Genomic DNA, 26780 nt, shown 5'->3' with positions numbered 1-26780 from the left:
TTTCTCACTAGTATACTCAATTAATCACACTATCTTCTCTGAGGTTTACTGATTTAGTAAATGCATGAGATTGCATCATCAGCTTGAGTAAAGGGACATCTGACCCAATACATTTTCCTAAAAAAATACTGTGAGAATATATGTACAGAAAATACACAAATACAAAAAATACATTGAATACAAAATGTTTTCTTCTTCACCAGATGACACACTGCCCAAGCTGTCACTGATGTAAACAAATACGCAAAATCAGGAGACATGCAGAAAGAGTTTGTTCTCCTGCAAAAAAAGTTGTTTGCCTACTAAACTGATTACTAAAGACAGGAATCAGTCCTGACTGATGATGGCAGGAGACACATGAGTAAGTTGTACTCAAAGCCCACCAAGGAGGATGATCAACTGACCTCAGTGGTGATTCTCTTTGCTTTGCCCTCCAGAATGACTCCACAGGCACCCATTATAATAAACCAAATATTGGTTGTGCTTGCCACACCGTGTCAGATAGCAGGTGCATCTTAAAAGACAGGTAATTATAACCTTCCAAGATTATTAGATTAGCAAAAACACAGCTGCAAAACAACTTAGAAGCAAATTTAATTACCATGATAATTTTCTCTTGGCATGAGAAATACTGACTATACTCCTGTGATTGCTTACTTTATATATCAATCAAGTCTTGCCACTACTACTGTTTAAGTTACTAAAGCACTTAAAAATATGGAGCTGCATTTCAGATTAAGTTTTATGCTGAAACACCCTGTGAATATTGTGCAGTCCTAGGATTTTTAAAAACTAATTTTCATCCTTTTTAGGGCAAATAAAAGCTGAAGCTGCTAAGCACTAGGTAGCATACAAATATATTTGTTCAAACTGTGTCTCCTATTAAGAAATCCTGAAGATTTAATAATTGACAATATGAAATAGTTTTGTGAAAAATCTGGGTATTTTTTCCTTTGCAAATTAGCATTTTAGCATTGCTTATAAAGGAGTCTTTCTAATGAAAGGATAGAAGGAATCAGCAGGATATTCACTAATAAAATGTTCAGACTGGGCCCAGATCCCTAAATTTACTGACACTTCTACTAAGAAAAAGTGGAACTTGACACTGAGACCTATATGATTTCAATCATTCAGTCTTTAACATAGACTCCCATAGTTCTCCACATCTTCAGTGTCTTGGGATCACAGTTTAAAAAGAAAAAAAAATCAAGAAAAGTGTGTCCATGCTTACTTTGCTGCCAGATAGATGTAGTCGATGATGCTGATGGGAGACTGGAAAATGTCATTGCTCAGGTACCAAAGGAGACTTTCAATCAGCTTCCCTAGAAGATAATTCCTTTTAGACATCAGAAATATCTACAGGTCTTTTTTTTTCCTGTTCTGTTTTAGAGATTAATATTAATACCCCTAGTTCAGTTTATATTTACTTTAGATAGCAGCAGCTACCTTTAATTTTTATTTGAAAAGATCTGCTGCAGCTGGGACTGGTATTCAGGAGCAAAGAAGTGCAATATAAGTTTTCAAGAAACAATCTGCCCTCAGATGTTCATGGACAAGTCCCATTGAAGCTAGGGCATAACTTCATTGAATAAATTTGTTTTATCAGCAGCATAATGTTTCTCTATAAAGTGTTCTGGATTTCTAGAGCAAATGTGAAGTGCTATTTCTGATCACTAATGCTATTTCCTCTACAAAAGTAGAATATGCTTCAACTTTTGTCAGGAAACTCCCTCTCTACCCTGGGATATATTTCATGAGTAAAAGAAACAAGGTGCTATGAACTGAATAGTCAAGAAAGAAAGAAAGAGAGAAAGAAAGAGAGAAAGAGAGAAAGAAAGAGAGAAAGAGAGAAAGAAAGAGAGAGAGAAAGAAAGAAAGAGAGTGAGAAAGAAAGAAAGAAAGAAAGAAAGAAAGAAAGAAAGAAAGAAAGAAAGAAAGAAAGAAAGAAAGAAAGAAAGAAAGAAAGAAAGAAAGAAAGAAAGAAAGAAAGAAAGAAAGAAAGAAAGAAAGAAAGAAAGAAAGAAAGAAAGAAAGAAAGAAAGAAAGAAAGAAAGAAAGAAAGAAAGAAAGAAAGAAAGAAAGAAAGAAAGAAAAGAAAGAAAGCTCTCCTCCTGGTTGCAAACAGAAGGTTGGTTCATTTGCTCATGCTGTGCAAAACTTGCCACAAAGTCCTTTGTGCCATCAGCATGAAAAGAATCCTTTGCCCAGGCGGGAGATTAGGGTGGCCAGCGGGAATCCCTGCACCCGAAATTCAGATCAGAATGGGTAAGTTCATGGGAAGCTGGAATTTCAAGGGATTGTTCTGATGATGCCAAGAGAGCAGCAGGAGCCGCCAGCTCTGCAGGTCCATCCAAGTCCCGGTTTTCTGTGGCAGGGCAGGCGCGGCGGGGGCCGAGCGGGCGGCGCTGCCTCTGCCCGGCGCCGTGCGCGCTCTGCCGCGCTCAGCGAGCGCCGCCAGCGTCCCGCGGCGCCCCGGCTCTCTCCGGAAAACGCTGCGAGCTGGAGCTGCGGTCCCCCGCAGCACAGCCCCGCATCGATCTGCCTCGCACGGCCTCTGGTTTTGGCAGCCAGGGCAGCCGGCTCCAGCCCGGGCCGGGCACCGGGAGCCGCAGTGCCACCCCCGCCGTGCCCATTGTGCCGCCCGCGCCGCTGCAAAGAGCCTCGAATTAACCTTTTCACTGGGAAAGAGATTGTGGCCCCATAGAAAAGTATGAATTCAGAGCAAAGCCTTTCTGCAGGATTAGTCCATTAGAGGTAAAAAAAGAAAGGCTTTTTTTTTTTTTTTTTTTTCTGCAAAATATAAGTGATTACGGGATTTAAAGGGGGGGAAAAATGGTCTGTCTATAGTAGGGAATATCGGTGTTGGAACAATGAATGCTCTTATCCTCTGCCTAAGTCCTTGTACTGCCCTTATCTCCACCCCATCGGCCTGGCTGCCAGAGAGCGAGCTGAGAGATAGAGTAACCAGTGTCCTGTGTGGTCCTTCCCTCCTTCCTGCCTCCGGAGAAAGAGGTGTGTGAGAGATGGGGATCTGCTTCGACACAGCTTTTTCAGAGAAGGGGGAGGGCCGTGCTAAGATTTTATATCAGAGGGGGAAAAAGTCACCGGTTTCCGTGACAGTTTCTTCTACTTTAATTTTTGACCCTTTTTTGAGTGCTGTTTTCTTTCTCCATCCTCCTGCCTTTCCAAGTTTTTCCAAGTCAGTTATCCAACCAAAGCAACACCAGCTGCTCATCTCACCTTTGGGAGAATAGTAAAAGACTGTGGACTGTGTATTTATCATCACCTTAAAAACAAAGGATTATTATGTATTTTATTTTTAAGAGATCCATACACATGTGGTTAGGTACAAAAGATTTTTTTTTTTAATCAATTAATTGGGGGTCATTTTCAGTCTGGTCACAAATCTGAACAATCTTAGAAGAGTAAGAATTTTTTACTTCCCAAAGCTGAAGAACAGTACTTAATAAATAGGAAGTCTGTTCCCTGTTCAGTATCTGGTATAAAGAGTGAACACCTCTTTTTTAATCCATCAGACAACCTTAAAAAAGGTGGGGTTCCTATAGGCTCCACAGTAACTAAAGGTAAAAGGATTTCAAACTTCAGGCCCTGCAGTCCTTACGTCAAAGCTATTCAGTCCAGACCTTATGATCAGACTTTCAAATAGATTCTGATCTTTGTTTGGAAACCATCTGGCCAAAGAAAAATAGCCAACTGTTTCAGCTCTTTTTATTTTTTTTTATCTTTTTTCACCTCATCTCAAAAATATATATTGTGAGCAGCAATACTTTTCATCCCTACGTGTCAAATGTGATAAAGGACTTTTAAATATCCAGTGCATGTTCTTTACACATAACAAAGTTTGTGTAATCACATGCTTGTAGCAGTAAAATTCCATATTCCTTCCCTTTACAGATGGTGCAGTAATTATCATATAACTCTCAGAATACAACTCAGGGTGTGGAAAAGACACACAAAGTTTACATGCATGCTAACCCACCCTTTTACAGAATTTCAAATGTAACCAGTTTTTTGGTTGTATGGTCACATTAAAATTCCCCTTTTGCAACATTTTATACAAAAAACAAACACCTGGATTCAGAGTTTCCTAAAGGAGTCATCTGAAAATAGGTACATTCTGCCAAAATGTCACAAAGATTTATGTGCTTACATTCACGGATTAAATTGAGGACAGGTGGGAGAATATTCAAGTATGAGAAGGAATGATAGCAAATTTATGTGTAAAAAAGGCAGGGGGGGAGGAGGGCAGTTATTATGATTTCTGGTGGTTTAGAGAAAACAGACATAGATTTTGTAAAAGGGAAGGTACCATGCCTAGAAAGCAATCCTTCAGCAGTGAAATAATTACCTATGGGATTGTATTCCCTTGAAGTGAAGAGAGAGGCATTCTGGAATTCCAAACACTGTCTCAGCCTCCTGCAGGGCACTGGGTGCCACTGGGATGCTGCACTGGGCATGGGGACAGATGTTTGTGGGGTGCACCCACTGCACCAGCACGGGGCCAGCAGGCACTGGAACCCCACAGCTGCTGCCCTTGCCTGGCGTGGGGAATGTGGGACTGTCCCAGGGACACCCCCTTCCCCCTGAGAGATCTGTGGGGTCACTGCCCTTCCCTGGAACCCCTCAGACACCGGGGCCTCGGAGCATCCTGCAGGGAGCCCCAGAACTGGGCAGCACCGGGGCAGAGGAGACTCACACTGAGTGAGCTGCAGGGACAGCAGCAACACCAAGATGTTCCTGAAAATTTGGTTTGAAACCTGATCCTTATTTCAGAGACTTTTTTAATCCCTAAGAAGTCTTGAAGTAGGACCACATGATGCCTGGCCTAGGAAGAGTTGCTGGATTCTGACAAATTTCTTATCTGGATTTTAGTGGGGGTGGGGGTGCTGGCATCCATTAAAAGCTTGTGTTGGGTCTGGCTACCAAAGCTGAGCTATGCAAACCCAAAACCAGTCCTGCTGTGCTCAGATCCTATACAACACACTTTCAAACTAAATTTTACGCTGAAGAAAACTGGAACATAGCTCAATAGTCTGCCAAGCCAGCTGCCCTTCCAGCCTCTCTACAACACTATCCCAACTATTATTAGGATCCACAGCTAAGATGCATTGTAAACCAAGCTGTTCAGTGCTCACCAAATTCCTTTCAGAATAAAATTAACTTGATTCCAATCCATGCACCCAAGCTGGCTGTATACACATTATCATTCCTTTAAAACAGTGATATAATGAAGATCAACACATTCCCACCTTTTAAATCACAGGGGATGATTGCATTGAGACAAATGAAAACCAAAGCATATTGACAAAACTGTGGGTTCTACCCCCCCCTCTCTGCAGGAAATAATTGTAGATGTGGGCAGTTTAGCGTTTAACAGAAGTACTGTGTCTTATGTAAATAAATGTATAGCTAGGAACAGTCACAGAGGTTAAAGGGCATCTGTAAAGAGAAAACAATGATTCCTAGACTCTGTTAAATTTATTTTGTAGAAGGACTAAAGAAAGTTTCTGACTGGGGTGTAAGGTGCTAATAGCCCAACCAGATAAATGTTAGCTTCCCAAGTCTGGATGCCAGAAGAAACTGTAAATGGCTAGGAGCTGACACACAATTCTTCTATCCAAGAAAAACATGTTATTCTGCACAAAAAAAAATAGGGTATAGAGTATTATATCTCAGTATAACATTGATGTATTATTCTTTCTCAACCTCTGGCCTTCAGGAGGGTGCAGTGTTATTTTTCTATATTAATCCTCCCATGCATAAATTTAGCTTTAAAATTGTTAAGTGGAAGCCATCAACCTATACCTCATAATTTAATATTTATTTTATTCACTGTTGCCTACAATTACTTCTTAGAAATTTAAAGCTGAATTAGATTTCCTCTCCGAATTTATTTTTCCTGTATCACACATGCATAAAGATCTATCAACATGCTGAACCACCAGAGTTGCTTTTGTGTCTAGAACTGAATTGAATTATTTATACAGAGACAGTGACTTTTGGATTAGACCTTAATTGCAGCAACATTTCTGCAAGCAAAACAGGTTGAATTTAGCAAGCTTATAATTGATAATCACTAATAACAACCTGCTCAGTGAGTATTTCACTATTAGCTTAACAACATGCTTCAGGAGATGCTCCCAGCACAGGACATTTCTGACTAGTCAGTTACCCTGTAACTACAGATTCCTGACCATAACCAGGGTAACACTGACTCATCTGGATCTTTCTCCAAAATCAGAAAGAAAAGTTACTTTAAAAACGATGACTTGTCATTTCACCTTGTGAGGCACAACTGAAGCTTCCAGAAATTCATAATTCTTGAGATAACATGGAGTTTCCTGGCTATGGTTCACCAGTTTAGCACAGCCTCTGGACACATTTAAGTTACACTAATATGTTATAGCCATGTTGTTTTCAACTCTGAAAAGTGGCAGATTCAACGTGTGCTCTTTTCCCAGCAGGACGTTAAATTTTGGTATTTATTTACATGGTTGGATCAAATTCTGTCCTCATTTTCACCTGTACAACCACACTGAAACCAGTGGAAATAGGCAAGTGAAAAAGAAAGGAAATGTAAAGTGAGGTCACTGTTCCCTTTTTCTCAAAGATAAGAAGTTTTCACATAGCAGCAGCCTTGGGAAATAAATCATTTTAGACCAAATTAGTCCCAGTGGTAATGTTGATTTTTAGCAACTGTCTTACACCAGGGATACATTTAATTCCATGGTTTTTGTTGTTCTCATTAATAAGCCACCTTAGGTCACTTAGTCTGCATGCAAAAGTATCATTACTGCTATTTAATTACTTTGTTTTTGAAAGAAAAACTACCCCATTGGGTAGAATATAACCAGCAATGTGGCCAAATCAAAGTTGTGCACTCCAACCCAAATATTTTTTTTCTTTGTTTCTGCATATGTAATTACATGTAATTTTTAGTTGTGTACTGAATTTTTACGATAAAACTCCATTAATCACAAATTCATAAATGCAGCAAAAATAGATCCAAAGAAACGTGGTATAATGTTACAAACATAAGACATGTTTTAGGATGGAAAGCGGCCAGGATTCCCATCCTCATCTATCCCCTAATGTTACATAAATGACTAAGTCATCATATCCGTGGTTTTCACATGGAAATATAAACACCACTGAAATTCCATTCACTATAAATGGCTATGACTCTCGAGTGCTTAAAGTTACCAAGAGAACCATAAGAACAGGGTGCACAAAAGCCACGGAAGGATGAGAGCAGCCAGGGCAGTGCTGGCAGTGGCTGCTGCTCACACAGGGCACTAATTGCCACCCAGGCTCCCACTCCTGCCTGGGTTGTCACCTTCCCTGTGCCCTCGCACACAGGTCCTCCAGATCTCTGGATATTCGGTTTCCCCAGCTCCTGAAGTGGTTTTTGTTATGTTTCTGTCACTCAGATTAGCTCTGAAGGCCTGGCATGCATGCTATGGCTCCTGAGAGAATAGGGGCTCAAAGTTTATTTAGCTCCTGAAGGCCTGTTCTAGCACTAATTAAAAGTAACCTTTCTTGTAGGGCACTGCGGGCCCAGCTCCTGCACAACCGAGGAGCTGAGGTCAGGGGACTCGCTCCAAATGTAAGGCAGCATCCAGGTGAGAAAAAATTCTCTCTCTCTGTGCTTTTGCAACTAAACCAAAGCCAGACTATATTCTAATCTAATTATAGTCCTTAAATCAGCAGTGTGTTACCAGCTCAGGGTTTTATTATCTTCAGAGCCTCAAGAAGACAATTCATAAACAAACAGTGGTTGTGAAATCCAGTCAGGCAAGAGATGCCTCTGATTTCAGAGCAGAAATCCATGCTATGTTGATGGCACTACTGGCTCAAATATCATATTTACATTCTAGTTTTTAATGGCTTGCAGTTAGGAATCAGACAAGCTGTTCTGTAGGTGGTCTAAATTATATCTTGTGTGCACGCTGCATGCTGAGAGGAGTTTGCTGATCTAACAAATGATAAAAGACTAAGCAGTCACCCACTGTAAGTCCAAATCTTTACCCTGGCAAACCTTACGCTGATTTTTCATAGGAGTTTGCCTGAGTAATGGCTGTAGAATTTGGCCCATTTTGACCACACCAATGATTAACAGTCAAATACCAGGACCCCTGTCCCTCTGGTCCATTTTAGGTATTTAGAGCTGATTCACATTCTTGCAATGACAAAAAAAAATCTTACTATCTTCTAGCCTTTTTTAACCTCAATTTTCTCTGTGATGAAGATATTTTCTCCATTTAATGTAAATGATTTTTTAGACATATCTGATCACCTAAATATGCACACGTGTGACTTGTGGGATTTTCAAGAATGCCTGAGTGCCTGTCTTTCACTAAAATTAAGGAGAATTAACAGCTAAATGTCTTTAATGAGTGATACCAAACTGATTGATTTTTTGAAAAATCACATTAGAAAGATGTAACAAAGCAGGAAATTTATCCTGCCACCCCTATATCATACCACTACTCAGGTCCCTGCATTTGACTTCTGCTAAGACAGTCAGTCTCCTTTTTCTTTAACTCACTACATTTCATGTCCTTTAAAGAAGAGGGTCTCTAAGATATGACCTGGTCTTTCAATCTGTGCATAGCTCAGCATCAAAGATCTTAAATTTGATTGAGACTGGAAATTAAAGAATCACAGAATAGTCTGAGTTGGATGGGACCCACAGTGGGCATCCATGAGTCCAACTTCCTGAGCTAATGGCCCACATCACCCACGGGTCACGAGCATCATGGTCCAGTCAGCTGAGCTGATACCTGGATTAATTTCACTCCAATTAAAGGTAAAACATAGAAATTGTAGTGGCACCAGTGGAGAGCTGACAATCCACTTTTGGTTTTAATATATCTGAAACAAAATGCTTATAAGGGAGGGTTCTTATTAGGAAGGGTGGGTGAGTAGAACTCAAGCAAGAATTCTATGACATACCCCTAAATGATATCCAAAATTAACACCTCTGTTATAAAAGATGGTTATAAAAGGCAGGAAAGATGCTCTATTCTCTTTCCTGCTCCAAGATTTGGGCACATCTGAGCCCTTTTCCCTGCAGCTGCTGAGGGCAGGTTCAGCAGGAGGGAGACCCCAGCCTCTCCATGGGCCCCTGGGCAACACTGTCTGCTTCTCTGGGGCAAAAGGGATTTAGCTCCAGGACAGCTCTGTGCCTGGGCTCACAGCGATGGCAGCAGCCCAGGAGGTGTCTTGGAGCACACCTCCCAGGAATCTGTACTCTGGAAACACACTGGCTAGCAGGAACAATTGGGAGATTTACCTCCAAATCCCAAGTAACATGAGACATCATGTAAAAATAAGATTAAAATGATTAATTTGAGGCAATTGCAGGAGAAACAGCCCTTCTTTATGTCACTTTTTCATAATCCTGAAATAAGTCCTGGAAGTAGGCAAATTTGAGTTTCCTTCAACACCTGCTAATATGTTTGAGATAAAAGTTGTAACCCTTATTCCTCCTTCCTGTATCTTGCTGGACATTGGCTTTTGGGGAGAGATTTCTGTCTCTGTTCTTGAATAGAGCTCTGCTTAGAGCAGTGAGTAACTCCACCAGGTTTAGGAACATTTTAGCAGATAAGATGCTTACTTTCCCACTTTATCCCATTGCCTTCCTCCAGAGCAAGTAAACAGCAGGGATTAGGAATACCAGGGCCACCTCTTCATGCTCCATAAACACTGCTGTTCCTGTGAATAACCATGGAAGGACAGGAGGGAATGCCCAGCAAGTGAACCCATTGCCAGGCCTGGTGGTCAGGCAGAGGAGGGTGGTGGGACTCAGGGAGGTGAGGCCAAGGGGAGTAGGCAGCAGCATCTGTGCAGGTCTGTCTGTGGGAGCAGGTGCCACAGTTCATGAACAGGGCATGGAGTGAAGCTCCCAATCCTTCTTGTAGTCGTTATTAGCAGTATAAGAGTTAATATTTTCATTTACAGGCAAAAATTACTCTTTTTTTTTTTTTTCTGCAGGAAAAGCACTACTGAAAGCTGATTGGTAGTGTATTGATCTGAAAGCTCTTCTCCACCTGAGTGCAGCTGCCTTGGGGAAGGTGGGACACCTGCACCATGTCAGGCGTGTGCTGTCCCACAAGAGGGTCAGAGCCTGTGGAGGGAAGGAACATCTCCAGGAGCAGTACCCTGACCTCCATTGCAGGTCCTCAGCAGCAAAAATTCCAATTCTCCATGGTCATGCTTTCCCCCTGTTCCCCTCCCTGGAGGGTGCCCACAGCTCTGCCCAAGGGCTGCAGGATACCCCCTGCTCCCAGGGCCCTGGATTGAACCATGAGCTGCTGAACTCTCAAATGTGCTTTTTGGTGGGTGCACACAGTGATTTTTTGTCTGCTGCTCCTTTATCTTGACTTCATTTGTCTTGGTGTTTCCCACAGATGGTTACAATAAGACTGAACATGGTTTCCTTGCTTTATTTTTTTAAAAAAGGCAACAAACTCCCCTCACTCCTTTCAATTTTCTTAAGTGAAGCTTAGATGTCTTAGTTAGGAAGTAAAGATAAGATATTAACTTAAATAAACTTGTGAAGTCACTTTAGTTTGGGTCACCTGGATTTTTAAGCATTCAAATTTTTCTGGCTGGAAATGTTCTCCTTCTACTACCCAGGAAAGAAGAATCTGTTCTGCTATAAAGGGTATAGATAATAAATAACAATCTGGTCATATTTTCAGCACAATCCTTGGTCATGGCATTAATCATTCCTATGCATAAAGAAAGGTAGGCTTTGTGATCTGTATATATATTGTTCTGCATATTTGTTCATCATTTCTGGAGTTTTTTTCTCATCTAGCTTGTTAGATTTTGATGGATTAACTTCAGGAAGTCTACAGCCAGATTCTCTCCTGCTTGCACTGACTCTGCTCTGAACAGCAGAACATCCACTCCAAACTAATAGAAGAAAAATAAGAATAAGTTTTCACTGTGAGAGGTTCCTTTCCTACTTCATTCAGATTTTTTGGGAGAAGGGATGAAAATGGCTTTTGAAATATAAAAAGCTGCTCTAGCTGACTCCTCACTAGGGTTTGTCACATCTCATTAGCAGTGATCGAGAAATATCAGTCCTAACTGGCTGGCAATCCATGAATGCCCATCCATGGTAACGTTCAACCTGCCCTGGAACAGCTCCAAAGACAGATTGTGTGACAGGGGAGATTGTTAGTGCATATAGGCTTTCCTGGAATAAGTCAGGGTGAAGAAATAACTTGCTTTATCCTGTACAGTCAGTGCACACTAGGCAAAAAATAATCCCCAGCAGAGGCGCTTTCACCACTTTTGAAGGTTTTACATTTTAGATGCTATTTTATCTCCATTAAAATCCCTTGCTATACATGTTATTTCATGTGCATGGTGTTTGTTGAGGTTTAGATCTAAAATATAGCCTCTTTGCTTAATAAAACTGGGGTTTTTTTGCACTTGTGTTCAATTAGGTCTATTTTATTACAGAATTAGGTCAATTTCATTACAGAAACTTGTATGTTCACTCATTGTAAGGGATAATTGTTATACATTACAATAAAAAATGGTTCACTTTAGGATAAACTGAGTAGGAATTTGCTTCCAAAGCATTTTCATCGATACACTGTCAGCTTAAGGCTTATACCTTTTAATTACTTGGGGTTTTTTCCTGGATATTTATGCTTAAATCTCTCAATAACCCCAGCAAAATCTTCATGTCAGCTAATGGACCACTCCCCTTACAGTGCAACTGCATCAGGCCAAGAAAAAGATCTCAACAGTCCCTTTCCTTTTCCCTCAATTTTATATTGTTAAATGGGAATTGAATGTAGGAAAGGACAGTCCACAAACAAGAAAACTCCCAGTAAAAGAGACTGAAAAAATTCAGCTGCAAGCCTGTGGCATGCAATTTCATCTTTCAGGAATTTTCTTCATATTCACGAACGAATACCCATTATTCAGCTTTTGTCTGCAAATGATAAAACAAAGCCAGCACAAGCTCAGAACAGGAAACAGAGCCAAGCAGAAGAGTAGCCTTGAACGTGGAAGAAAACTCAGACGCGAGGCGGCTGAGCCGCTCGAAATAGAATTGCAGGCTGGCTGGGCGGAACGGGGCGAATAAATAGAAAGCAAGCGCTGGGTGCGAACGCGCCGTCGGCGCGGGCACCGGGCGAGGTGCCACCCTGGCAGCGGCGCGGAGGCCCTGGGCACCGCGCGGGCAGCGCGGCTCGGTGCCCCGGGAGCGCGGCGCGGGCTGCCAGGGCCCATCCATCAGCCCTCCAGAAAGGGCTGTCGGCCGGGCCCTGCGCCAGCCTGTCAAGTGTTGGGCTCGCAGCCAGTCTGTCATGGTTTGGGGCTGGTAGCCAAGCAGTAACTTTGATGTTTAAGGGGTTAGCCAACTGGTATGTGAGGGTGGCCTATCGGCTCAGAAATAATATACCGCACTCAAAGGTCATGAGTTCTGAAACTAATCTGGCTGTTATAATATTCCTAATAAAAACGGAGGTAGACCTTTTATATTGTAAAAAGTGTTCAAATTATTTCGGTATTTGTTTTGATTAAAATTTCCATTACACGTGCTTTTCATTACGCAACTCAATTAGTATATAAAAGATTTTCTGTTTAAAATGTTCAAATGAGCATAATTGTTCAATTTGGAAAGATTACAATGCTTTTATTTAATTAACACTGCAATAAATACTTCATTTTGTAATGAACCCCATACTTTTGGGCCATTAACCATTCAATAAATTTACAGTATGGAAGGTTCTTTATGAGGAAGAAGATAAATAAAGCGATTTAAATGAATGTGCAACAGCTCTGATGCTAAGCAGCAAATTATAGCTTTTTGCTTCCCATCCAATAGAGACATACCTCAATTGCAAACATATGGGAATGTAATAAACACTATACATTTTAATTACTATTTTGACCATGAGTTACAAAACACTTTCAAATTTACTACGTAGAAATGCATGTTCACATTTGCAGCATCTTCCGAGATAAAGATGATGAAATAAATTTTCATCTGCTTTTCACCTTCCCCTCTTCCCATCTTAACCACTGCATCCTCACTTCTGAAAACCTCCATGGGAATTTCCTAGTTTAGAGATGATAATTTGTTTCTTTGTGAGAGTAAAATGAATCAAAAAACATCCCAGCTATTCAATAGTTTGCTATTTGTAATATGAGGGAGGAAAGTCCCCTGGTCATAGTGTGGCACGGTATGCCTAAACACCTCCGTGAAATCACAGGGAGCAGAGTTGTGACAGAATAAAAGGAATACAGCGTGAACCCCAGCGCTCCCAGCTGGATCATGTCCATCCATCCCTCCATTCTGAGGCCTACAAGCATGTCTAAATTCATAAATCAGGAAGAGGCTCAAGAGGCAAAAGTGGCTTTATCTGGTAGTGGAAGTACTGCTCCGAGCTGGATGGGAAGCAAGAGCCTGGAGTCACAGAATCATTTGGGTTGGAAAAGACCTCCAAGATCACCGAGTTCAACCACGAACCTACTGGTCCCCACAGGCTGGGTGATCTGAGCCCCCAGGCCTGACTGACCACAGGGTGTTAAATGCCTTCGAATCCCAACAAAATCCAGGGAGCTGGGAGCTGTGGGCACGTGCAGGACCTGGGCAGAATCCTGTTTCATCCAGGCTGCCGGGGACCTGCCGTGCCACCCACCTGCCAGGGAGCTCTCGTGGAAAAGGGGCTCGCTTCTGTCAATATTTTGTGTCATTTCATGGTTGTACGCATGGAGAGCAAAGCTATTTCAGATTTACAGGGCTTCTCAGCCAAAAATGCTCATAAAACTCCAGTTTGCCAAGAATGGTAACATTACCAGTAACAAAATCTAATTTGTGAACTTCACTAGGAAAAAGGGCTCTTTGTAAAACTATGATTTCATCTAGGAATATGGATTCAAAAGATTTTATTATTTCATCAACCAAACCTCTCTTTTGCTATTCCAAAAGTTGCAATCCAGAATCTTTAAGTGAAAACCATAAAAAAAATGTACCCAAAAAATCCCCAAATCAATCCATCAAGATTTTTGAAATTATTAGACTTTTATATTTCACCCTTTTAAAATAGATTGGACAGCATTTTTCCACAATGTCCACTGGAGACCTTTCAGATGTTGTGCTGTGTTTACGGTATCAATACTTTTCAATAATTATGAAATTAATTTAACCCACATAATCATGTATTTAGGCATTCCCTGTGAACTGTAACCACTAAGCAAACTACTTGAAAAACATTTATTGCATGTTGTATTTCTCTACTGTTATTTGGATTTTTTTCCTAATCTGAAAATAATACATGAGTAGCACAGACATAAAATGCATAAAATCTAGATTTTGAGAATATTTAAAGCAGGTGAAAAGAAAAACTACTACTAAAACTTGACTTAATAAAAAGTTTTTCTTTAGATAATTTAAGATGCCTAAGTATACCTTAAAGCAAGTAAACATTTCAAATAGATTTTTCTCAGGAAATATAGCCACCTGCTTTTGTATATTTTCTGGAGAAAGAAAAAATATAGACTCCTGTTGTGCAAAAATAAATTGTGCATTTTGTGGTAACTTTATTAAAGATGAGCAATTTTTAAAGCTAGCAGTGAGACATAAATGTTTAACACAAGAATCTCTTTCTTACAGAAGGTTTGAATAAGACCATGCCTCGGTCAAAGGCATAGATTTACAGGCTGAAAAGGAGCAAAATATTGTAAAATATTAACTGTATAATCTGGTCAATGAAAGTGTTAAAAACAGATTTAAAATTTCAGTAGCCACAAACTGTCCTGTAGTCCTTGGCACTTCGCCCCTGCAAACCTGGTGAATTAGGATATGGTCTCACTAGGAGGCTGTTCTCACTGTCATTATAGACTTTCTATTGCTAGGAGAAAAAAAGATATACCCCTTAGAGTCTATTCTGTGGGCCTATTTTAGGAATCTGAATAATAATCGAGACATTTAAGCATGTGCTACATTTCATGGTACTTAAACAGAAGTTTATGAAGTAGTTTAGTTTAACTCTGATAGTGATCTCTGATTTCCAGTTTTTTTCCAAATGTCCAACTATTTAAGCTGCTGTTTTCTTGTCTAACTGCAGGATTTAAGGTCAACTAGATTGAGAAATGATAAAAGATTCCTTCATAATTAACTGATTTTATCAAACTCCAGACATAAAATTCAAATATTCTGAAGAATCAGGTCCTCCAGTGCATTTCTGAAGTGTTGTCTCTGAACCCTCTACCTAGGAAGGGCGACACCTCTGGTCTAGAGCTCATGTACCAAGGAAATAGGATATTCCTACCTTTCATCTAAATGGCAAATAAGAATTAAAAGAAATGGCCATAATAATCTAATGGATAAATAACTAATTTCCTGGTTTTGACTGTTTTGGTAAAATTAATTCTGTTTACACAAAGGAAGTTGATTTTGTTTCAAAACACCTTCTTTTTTTCTGCTCTTATCCCAATCCTGCAAGCTCCTCACCCTTCTCCTTCTATGGAAATATAAACACTGAAAGTAACAATGATTCTCTCACCAATGCTGTCTTCACTCATACCTGAGCACTGTCATCTATTCATAGCATCTTAAGAAAATAATTTGAATCACCAGAACAGTGTTTCTTCCACTCATTCAATACACAAATTTGAACCAAGTATATTATTTTGTGAAATATGTGTTGGTAGGACCTTGGCACAGTCCTGAAGAGTAAACTGGGAATATGGTCAAGAATGTTAACGTTTTGACCAAGCTGTCTCATAATAGCAGTAGAAAGGGCTGTGGCTTTATTGGCCTCTTTTCTTTTTTAGCTTTGCAGAAGTCTGAGACTATGCCATTAAGACACTCCTGAATTACATGAGCAACAGACAGTCTTGTCTGGTGCCCTAAATGAAAGTTTTCTTTATTATATGGATCAGAAGTTGAAGTACTGCACGTCTCATATGCACAGCACTCAGCACTCAGTGTGAGCTCTTCTGAGATCCTTATCTCTAAACCAGTTTTTCTTCAAAGTCATAAACATCTGGAAATTGTGCATTATTCTTACTATAGAAATCAAACACTCTAGTCCTTATTTGATGTCCCAGAGAATGTTCCCATTGCTTTCTTCTGTTGTGTAGGTGTCACAGGATTTGGCTTTCTATTTGACAGCTTCTTTTCTTAGGTGACTGGGAATCAGTCAGACAAGGATAAACTAAGTCTTTTTTTCCCAGCTTTTTGCCTTATTTAACTGAATAAATACTGCAATTTTCGAGGGACAGTCAGTGGTTTTATATTAGATAAAATTGTTACAAGAGAAAATGTAAAGTCTTTTTTGCTCCTTACCACAAAGAGAGTTCCCAGTGCCATTCAGGATTTACCTAGAAAGCTGTGAGCCATTATGAAATCCAAGCTCTCAAACATGCTCCTGCTTGTGTTTGAGACACATGCCTAGCAGTGTTTTACCTGGCTAAGAAATAATCAGAGTATGTATACAGTGATTTCTTCCTCCAGAAGCCCTTGCAGCTTCTGACAGTGTCTGACTTTGGGACTTCCTAAGTTGTTTTCTAAGAGATAACACTCAAGACTCACCTAATTGAGACATTACTAGTTTTTCCAAAAGAAACAGATCTTTCTTCATCTGAATCCAATAAGAGCTGAGCTTGGTCTGATGTTCCAGAATGGAAATTTCCATAGCAGATTCTAAAACCAGATTTGAATAGAAGGCTCTCAGGTATGGCCACAGCTCAAGTTTAAAAGGAAGACCTTTAAAGGATTGTTGGAAAGTTTTTACTATCTCATCCTGATTTTCCCATTTTCTTTGTTACTATCATCAGGCAATCTCAGTAGCTTCATAAGGAATTGAGGATATTTTTTTAATTTGTGGAAATAAAAATCAGTGGTATATGTTATGCCCCTGATTCATCTTTAGAACTAGAGATTACCATGCCCCTTATCATAGTGATCCTATAGGCTTTACAGTTGAAAACCCACTCCCAGCAAAGCAGAGCAGCCAGTATAACATTTTATTTGTAGCTCTTTATTTAGAGAGATTCAGAATGTCTCCCATATCTCAAGAAAAAACAAGAATGAGCTAAATCTTACATGAAAAATACAATCTGAATAAAACAACATGAAAACAATTATGCACATCAGAAAAAAAAGTCTTCATTTTTTTCTGTAAAGCACATAAAATTCCTCTTTAAAAAAATTTTCTACCTATGTTTTCTCTCCCAAAGAGCATGTGAATTCCCTTCCACTCTTGTTTTTATTTATATTTTCCTTTAATGCTTCTTTCAGGAAAAAGACTATTCTGACTAGGTCTACTTTGCTGTTGCTCAAAGAGAAAATTTCCCTGGCAGCTTTTGTCAGCAGGATAAGGCCCCTTGCATGGAGTGGGAGTTGCTGGAGGTGCTGGGCCATCAGACCAGCAGAAAGTGAGCAAACAAGCCACGTTTCAGATCTCAGTGTGTCTTTGTGCCCTAAAAGCCTGAAACTGTTTTATATAAATGCCTTAACAGTAAGGTTGTAAATAAAGTGCACAAGATTCTGGACGGGAAGTTATGAAAATACATTTTTTTACCTATTGCCTCCACATCATTAAAATCTCTGAAGGATTGTCTATATTTCTTAAACCTTTCTTTTTGCAGAACCTTTTACGAAACATTTAAGTTTTAAAATTTGTTTGGAAGATATTTATAGCTATGATGAAGGATAACAAGTTTCATGTGGGCATCTGAATATTTAGGAAAAAAATCAGCAAGTGTGACTGACTATACACTGGTGAAACATCAAATATGTATTTACTTTCATGAGTTCAGAATGCCAAGCTAATTTATGAGCAGCTGAATGAAATAGAGCCATAAGTGAGTTCAAGTTAGTGGCCATTCCATATCAGTTAAAAATCCTACTCTGCTACCCCTGGATTTAACCACTGGAGGTGTTCCCTGTCATGTTGGGCCATGTACATTATCTACGCAATAAGGCTCTTCAAGAGGGCTAAAATGTACATTTAGTGGCATTAGTAAGCAATTGTGCTGCAGGAATCTTCATGGCTGTCTGTCTTGTTCTGGTCTGGGAATTGTCAATCTCTCTACAGCACGTGAGAATAGCATGTTGGGATGCCACAAGAATGTGGGTAACATTTATGTAACCTTCAGCCTTTGTGGGAAAATAAAATCCTTTGTTACTTGGAGTTGACTCTGTACCAGATGGTATGAATAAATGTTTGCAATGCCAGTGCTGTTCAGCTTGGCTGATCGATTCTGTCATACTCCCAAGGAGGTAGAGAGGCCTTAAGTAACTGATTCAGGATGTAGAAAATATTTTCCTTTTCCTGTTGCAGTGGTGTTATGCAGAAGTGATGGTATTCTGACTGCCCATTTCTTCCTCAGTGAGATGAATGAATTATGTAAATATTGATCAGCCTTTTAGCAAAGCTGACAAAGCTCATTGGTAGCACTTTCATGTTTTTTTAATTAATTCCAAAGATGCTTAAAGCCCAATAGTCACTATCTTTTTTTTTTTTATTTTTTATTTTCTGTTCTGGTATTATTGTTGCCTGAAGAAACCAAAGTTGATGCAAAACTTCTGTTGGGTTCTTTATGAAATTCTCTCTTGTTTCCAGTTTGGCCAACAAGTGCATTCTTATGGCAGAACAATTTGGCAAACCTCTCTCGAGCAGCATGAGCCTGATGACAGCAATCTCCTTATTTCTTATGTGTGGAATACAGTGCCTAATGCTGGCCTGGAGCTGACTCAGGGCTTCTAGGTGCATGCTATGAACAAAACCAACAGAGTGATTCATTTACAGAGTTTGCACAACATCTTTTCTCCTTCGTCAAATTTTCCTCTTTCTTTTCATAACCCAGGGTGGTGGGTCTCAAAAACACAGGCAGCAGAGCTTTTTTTGGAGGGTTCAATCCCTTATGCCATACATCTTCTAAAGGCTTCTGCCCATAGAGTTTGATTCTGTGGCAAGCTGTATGTGGACCCTGCTAAACTGGGTCACAGAGCTCAAATTGCTAATTTTTTTTCTGAAAAATTGCAATTAAAAAATCTCAGTTATTTTTCATAACTACCTAAAACTGCCACTTTCAACTTCTGTGCTACAAACAAAAATTTGCTAAAGCATCTACTGTGATATCAGGTGGGAAAGATGACTTTATGCATGTTTCTGATGCAAAACCATTTTTATTTTGTCAATGTCAGATAAACAGCTTTATGTTGGTTTTGTTCTTCAAACTCCTAGTCTGTTTTAACTCATCTCTTCCATTTATGCTGCATTGTTTCAATTAAAAACTGTGAAACTTCCAAGGGATTTTCAGCCCTTTTATATCCTTACCACAGCATGTAACAGACTTATTCCTGCAGAGAATTCCCTCTGCTCTTATCAGACCACAGAAAAGATAATCCTTCTCTATGTCTGTAAGTGGGACAGATACATAAGTATTTACATATTGTTGTCTACAAAACTATTATTCCAAGGAATAGAAAAACCTCTAGGACAAATTCACATATGAATATTTTCTTTGATACCAATAGAGCAAAGCTGCATTTACAATCTTGTAACTTAGAAAGAAATTCCCCTATACCTGTCTTACCTGAATTTATAGCAGACACACAAGTACACTTTTGAATATATACATTATGAACACAGAACTGTCATCACAGCACTTGGGACTAGATTTTAACCTGTACATGTGGTGTACACCTGTGCTTTGTATGACAATGCACTTGATTTGCAATGTGGGAGACTCCCAAGTTCAAAGTTAATCTGGTGACTTTTTTTTCTTTTTCTTACAAGATCATTTTAAGATTTCCTCTGTAATTCACACACAGCTTCTGAGGTAACTTTAGTTCCACCTCCTCTAAGAGTATGGAACTTATTTTCACTAATGCAGAATTAACTACTATGAAAAGAACACCAGGGATTATGACATGTCACAGCAGTGTTGCTGTTCAAATGTCCTACTCTATATATTTTCTCTTAAAGCCAGTAATGTTCAAGAAGAAGTGAATTTGAGCAAACTAAGAAAACAGGACAGAAAGCCAAACCCACAGGTAAATGTAGCGTTTCTTCACTGTTTCACGTCAAAAACCATAATCACAGTCTCTGCTATATTCACCCTGCAAATAACCCTTGCACTTTCCTGGGATGAGCATTGTGGAGGCATTATACAACTACTTTTCCTTCCATTTTACTCATTCAAAGAAAGATCACCAACCACATCTCCTTCTCCCAGGCCAGACTCTCATGCACTCAACTGGGATCATTCACCTCCCTTTCCTTTCCCTTCCTCCCCCTCCCTTACTCTGCTCAAGGCAGCTGCTGCATCCTAAACTGAACAATAACAGAGGTTGGCTATCTGGACTTTTCCAGGCAAAATAGCCATATCCCATATATGGAGCATACTAGCCTCTTTGTAATTTAATGCTGGCATCCTTGACAAGGTAGCTGCATTCTGTCTCACAGCATGTTGTATATTTTAAATGCTGTTGTACAACTGCTGGCCAGACCGCACAGTATAAAGTAACGGCTGAACAAAAAAGAAATTCAGTACTAACAGGCAAACCACAGAAGTTTTGGCTGAGCATCCAAAACTGCTAATGCTTATCGGGACCTCCTGAGAGCCCCCTCCTTCCTGCAGCCCAGAAACCTCCACCGCCAACTGTCCTGATCCTCATTAACTTCACATCGCTGTCATTTGCTCGTTTTTTGCAGCAGCAGCCTCCACAAGCTGCTTGGCACTTCCCAAACACAGTATGAGACATGCTTTGCTATTGTTTTCTCCTCTTTTTTTTTTTTTTTTTTTTTTTAATTTATTTTATTTTTGGGGACAGCAGGAGACATGAACTGTGCTGGAGAAATTACAGAATTAGTGCAAGCCCTGCCCTGTGTCTGTGCAGCAATGAAGTGCCATCTGATGAGAGCTGGAATCTGGCCTCCCCAGCCCTTCAGGGGTCCTTTGCTATTTGTCACACCATCAGGCCTCCAATCCTGCCAGCTCAGTCTGAAGCATGGAAGCAGCTCCATTAAGTTGAAAAAGACATCCATTTTAAAAGTTCTGCCAGAGAGTTTACATCTGAGCAGAGACAAGGGCTCTTACACACTTGATATGAAAGAGCATCAAAGTGTAGTGAAGGAAAGGTTGAACACAGCTCTTCACATAAATGCCTGTAACACATGTTTACCTATGTGACAGCAACTTTTCCAGCTTTCCCTTCTCCTCTCCACTCCTGCTCAGCCTGTGTCTGCAGCAGGATGACAGCTGCCATCCTCAGCACAGCTGTCAAACACAGTGCTCAGACTCCATGCTTTTCTCCTGACAGAAATACCATCACTGATCCTTTCCTCTGCCAACAAGCACCACTGTGAGACTGTTTGGGGCTTTATGCAATTTCTTAGAAAATGTCCTGGGGCCACAGCTGAGTGTCAGGATGCACTATGTAACCACAACTCTATCTGAAAACTGCAATTACCCTTACAAAGGACAAACTCCAACACGGGATCAACTGGACTCACGAATTCTTTTTTTTTTTTCCCCTTTCCTTTCTCTTCCTTCTTATCTGGGTGTTCTTCTAGAGCTATTTTGCCATTTGGATTTTCATGACAAGCTTCCCTGCTTCCTGCCCCTCTTTGCTTCTCCTATGGTTTGCAATGGTTTATTCCTACATCATAATTAATATTCATCACAATTACTGAGTTATATCTGCACTCCCAGGACCCATCAGTAGGAAGATTAGCAAAACTAATTTTCCTACACATGGTTGAGAATCACAGTTTTTTGGGAAAGCAACTACTCTAATGAGCCTGTGACCTGCCAGTGCCCTGGGGAATATCTGTTAGGTGTCACCAACACCCAGATCAAAACACTTGCTAACATGATTTCACTCACTCAGTGTGATAATATGATGTTATCCCTTGGATCTGATCCACAGCACCAAAAAGGGTGAGTATGTATTGGGAATTTTTGCTTGTTTTTTTTCTTAACAACAGCAAACATGGCTTCTGGCTTCCTTGTGGGTGGTATATTAAATTTGAATTTTTTCCCCCTAAAGTGATTCAGCTATGAATTTATTTTCACCCTGCCTTGCTTGAACCATAATATTGTGGTAATATTAGTTACATATTTGGATTGCTACAAATCAGATATGCTGGTTTTAAGATTTTCTTCTTGTTTTGTGCCAAGTGTTAGAAATAATTAATTAGCATATAATGTAGCACCAAAAATATCTCAATTCCCAGGATTTTTATAACATGCAGTATCTTCTTACAGACAAAATCTTGTTGTAGATAATAAAATGGTAGATGTTCAGTACTTGTGGCATTGTTCCTTAGCAAAGGACAGCAGTGTAGATTAAAACAGAAATTTCTCAGTTATGATTATAAAATTCTCATGATCCCACAGACAAGTCCCTGGGACATGAAGTGGTACAGGCACCTGTGAAATTACTCTAATTAACAAAGTAGTACTTGTTGGCAGTTGAAAAAATAAATCAGCCTTTAACTTAGGAAAGAAGTTGAATCCAAATAATAATTGTCTGAGGAAAAAAAACTCCACCATCCAGTCCATCCTTCCTTGCTGCTTCATTTCTCACATTATAGGGCTTTTATTTCCTCATCTGGTGAAGTAGAAAATAATGCACATCTCATAAAGCAGATCTGGCTTTTTAACTGTATATTAGAATTATCCAAATCATCTAACATGCTGCATAATTAAAAAGAAATTGCACTTATGGGTATAGCTGAGTAGGTGTTACAAAAGAAGAAAAAACCCTACCTGAAGACATTGTGCTAAAGGTTAGATATTGCTTGTGTGAAGTTATGATTTTACAATAACTGCTATCACTGGACACCATAGTTTGGCCTAGGATTACACACCAACTGCAGATGTATTTCATAATTACATATGGTTGCACTGATCCTTCCCATCAGCTCACTCATGCTGCTGGATAACCCCACAGTGGAGAGGAACAAGGCCTTCACTCTATGTTTCACTGAAACTCAGTTTTACTTGAGCTAAAAATATGTGTTCAAAATGGCTCGAGAAGTTTCACAAGCAAGAAACTAGACACCATGCCTTCTACCCCATCTCCAGAACCATCAGATATAGTGGTTTCCCACTAAGAAGTCACTTCCAAGCACTTTGGCTCACTGGTTGAGCAGTGTAAGAGGCGCTTATGTATACATTGGATTATATACAATCTTTGTCTGGCTAAGTCTTTTGCTTTTAAGCTTGTTAATCCTGGTATCTTTGGGCTCTGACTCACAAGTCAGATAGTTATCTTTGGATGTCTGCAGTGATTGCTGCTCTTTGGTGCCTGGACCACCCGCCTCTCAGAGCTCTCCCCCAAGCCCACCTTCCTCCCTCCGCAGAGGGGCTCAGCTGTGACTGCCCCACCATGCCCCTGGACCAGCTGTCCCTGTCACATCTCTGCACAGAGCTCACCTGGAACATGGGCAAAGCACTCTGTGCTCTCTGCTCTTTAAAGTACCCACACTCAGTTTAGCTGAATTAATCTGAAATCTGGACAAATCTGTCCTGGACTTCTCCTTACCTCCTTTCCCAGGGGTTTCCTCAGCACTCACTCAGCCTCACTCAATGTAAGCCCCTTTTCTATTAGATCAGGTCTTGCCCCGTTCAGAAGCAGATACTCAGGGGTTTAGGGATATTCAGGTGTTTAGAGATATTTACAGTTACAAATTTACTCATGCAGGAATTCAAACCACTGAGGTGTTAGCTACAGGGAAATATTTCATACCCTACAATTTAAAGTGCCCAGGTGCCTAGAAGGAGCCTTACATGCTAGTTAGTGGCTGTTTCAATGCTAATGGGGAAGTAAGCAAGAAAATAAAGATTGCTGAAACATGGATATGTGGGACAGAGTTTGAAAGACCACGGTGAACAATGTAAGGAGTAACAAGAGCAGAACTCTCTTTTGACACATGCTGCTTTGGGTTGCATAGGATGTGGAATTGTGTTTTCACAATGATGGAATTTAGTAAGGATAACATGTTGGATAAGTAAGGATATCACAATCCACTGGTTGTGAAGAGATAGCAAATATCATAAATTTGGGTGAAATGTTAGAAACTGTCTCTGAGACAAGTTCACTGTACAAAGTTAATCATTATTCTTTGGGGAAAAATATCACACATTTTGGGGAGCACTGACCTCTCTGAAAACTTTTTCTAAAAGCTGCCAGTGTTGATTTTGATCCCAAAGAACAATAGAAAGTTGTATGTTGGTTTATAAATCATCCCACTATTTTCTCTTGGTAATGGAATTATTATTAATACAAAGTCTTCTGTGCTCCTACTTGAAACAAGTCATCTCTAGTACTGACATTCAGCCTGAGAAAAATGTATTAGCACCCTGACTAGTACCTAGGCAAGGTACTTAGTACTCGTCTACTCTTGAATTTTTGACTGCAAACATTTCAGCTCTTCATGTCATGGTTCTCTGTCACCTGTCGAAACAATATTATTTAACAGGGCTTTTTTATCCTCAGACAGTTCTTCACAGAATTTTACCATCTGGCTATCATGGCCTGTTTTTCTGCATGTCATCTGTTTTTGATTTAACAATTCTGGTTTGTGGTTTAGAAACTCTGTCTGTGACCTCTATATCTTGAATATTCTCTGCAAGTCACCTTCTTCATTACTGTCTTTTAATTCCTCTCACTTCTTCTGATCTCCTCTTATTATACCTGACTAAATAGACTTGTTTATTTTGGCCCTAGTCTAGCCTCTGATCTTGTGCTTATTTAATCCTTAATCCTCTTAACACCTCAACTGAGAGAGATACATTTTTCTTTTCAGGGCATCTGTTCTTTCTAAATTAATTCTTAACTAAAATAGTGTCTCAAGCAGCCACTTAATATTTATATATTCGTCCTTCTTCAACATTAATAGCATTCAAAATTTGTTATTCCTGCCAGTAATGCAGTGCTCAAGCAGTAGGTGGAAGACAGAGCTCAATTAAACCAGGGCTCCTGTAACATTTTCATTGCTCACATAAATGCAGCCACACACATGAACTTAGGCTCTGAGACAGAATTTCCTCCAATATACATTTTGCAGCTGGCAAGAGGAGATACAATGCTTTCTTTGCTTTGGCATTTTATCCAACAGTAAACTGATGTCCAGGTCTGCCTCTATGGCTTGTGAAGAGGCAACAGTGAAGTCAACACTACTAAATCTTTTCAGTACAAGACTCTGAAGGCCACTGGCTACCTTTGATACATTTTCCTGTTACAAAAGGGATGAGCCACCCTTAACATTTCTTTATTACCCCTCTATGAAGAATTAATTTAATAAAAATTGCATGTACACCTGCTGAAATGCAACAAAGACTGAAGTAACATGCATTGATTCACAGATTTATTGTATTTCTTCCACAAGACTGGTGATCAGGACAAAATGTGGAGCACCGATATAGTGACTGGAAACAATAATTTAGATTTTTTTTTTTTTTTTTTTCTTACTGAATATAGCTTCTCTGGAAACCTTGCCTGTTTCCCTAAGTGCTGTTAGCCTGTGTGGTGGGAGCATCACCCAGCACCTCTGGGTCATCTTTTTGGTTTTCAGTTTTGCACTACGGTTTGTCATGCATTCACAGAAACGCAGCAGATGCTGGGCATGGTGGTTGCTGTGCTGCTCCTGGAGATCCCCCACACTGCTGCCCTGGCTGGCTAAGCAAGCCCTCAGCCAGATCCTGGCACTTTGCTCTGTCTACAGAAAGCTGCTCTTAACACCTTCTGCATTAACCAGTGCAACTCTCCAAGGGTGGCACTCTGAATATCTCCTACAACGTCTGCTCCTGCCAGTGGAAAACATTTCTTCATAAAAACTGGGCTGCGATGGCTGAAACATGGCTGTGCCACAGGCACAGGAAAGAATTGGATTTGTATTTCAGCTACACATCTTGTTTAGCCTATCATAAACCTATTTCAACAACATGTATTAAAAAAGATAGTAGAATAAAAGTAAAGTCTTCTATATGTACCAGTCTGGATGTTCTTCTTTGCCACACAACTCTTGTAGCATTATCAGAGAAAAAAAACCCAATATTTCTTGTTCAATATCATGTACAATACACAATATCCTTGCTGAAACTACTACTGAATACAACCTTGACAAAATGATGAAGCTGTCCAATTTACCTGTACTTGTCTTAGAAGTGCTTTTCAGGGAAAGGTGCTTAAGGAAAACTTAAACAATCCAGCTTTTAACAGATAGCAGATAAAAAGTCATTAAAACTTCTGTCTTTGACTACACTGACCTTAGTGATTTTTCTCAGTTTGGGCACTTTTATCAGTTTTTCTATACAGTTTTTCAGACCCCGCTAATTCATAAGTCTTTGCTAACAACAGTGTCTCATGTATGAGAGGTCTTTGTTAAGGAGAAAAGTCACACTTAAAATGTTTGCTTTGCTTAATATATATGCTGGAAAAATCATTCAATTGCTAGAGAATGAAAATACAACTGAAATGGCATCTAACACAGATAGTTCCTGAAAATTCAAGGACATAATCTAACAGTAAATTGCTTTGTTAGAGAAATACTTCTTTTTTTCAACATTACTTTCCCTTTTTGAGCATCTCACAAGGGTTTCATACAAGCATTTTGTACATGGTTGAACATTTAAAGAATAATGACTGAGCTCAAAAAATAGAACTTCGGTATGACACATGAAATAGGAAGAGCATCACATTAATTTCTGTCTTCATGATGGACATTAAAGAATTTTACTTAATTTACAAACACTTTCCATGC

At 39.7% G+C, this 26780-nt stretch overlaps 1 long non-coding RNA gene across 1 annotated transcript; it reads left to right on the top strand.

Annotated features, from left to right (window-relative positions):
• The first annotated feature begins 2487 nt into the window (after window positions 1-2487).
• LOC146766252 (uncharacterized) lies at window positions 2488-12203 on the top strand. The gene is made up of 3 exons (XR_014958160.1): window positions 2488-3012; window positions 7567-7643; window positions 10018-12203. It is a non-coding gene; the product is annotated as an uncharacterized LOC146766252 (long non-coding RNA).
• The last annotated feature ends 14577 nt before the right edge of the window (window positions 12204-26780 follow it).

The sequence above is a fragment of the Lonchura striata genome, chromosome 12, assembly GCF_050655825.1.
Source record: "Lonchura striata isolate lonStrDom1 chromosome 12, ASM5065582v1, whole genome shotgun sequence".
NCBI lineage: Eukaryota > Metazoa > Chordata > Aves > Passeriformes > Estrildidae > Lonchura > Lonchura striata.
Note: the sequence above shows the minus strand (reverse complement) of the source record. Positions and strands in the feature narration are given on the sequence as shown.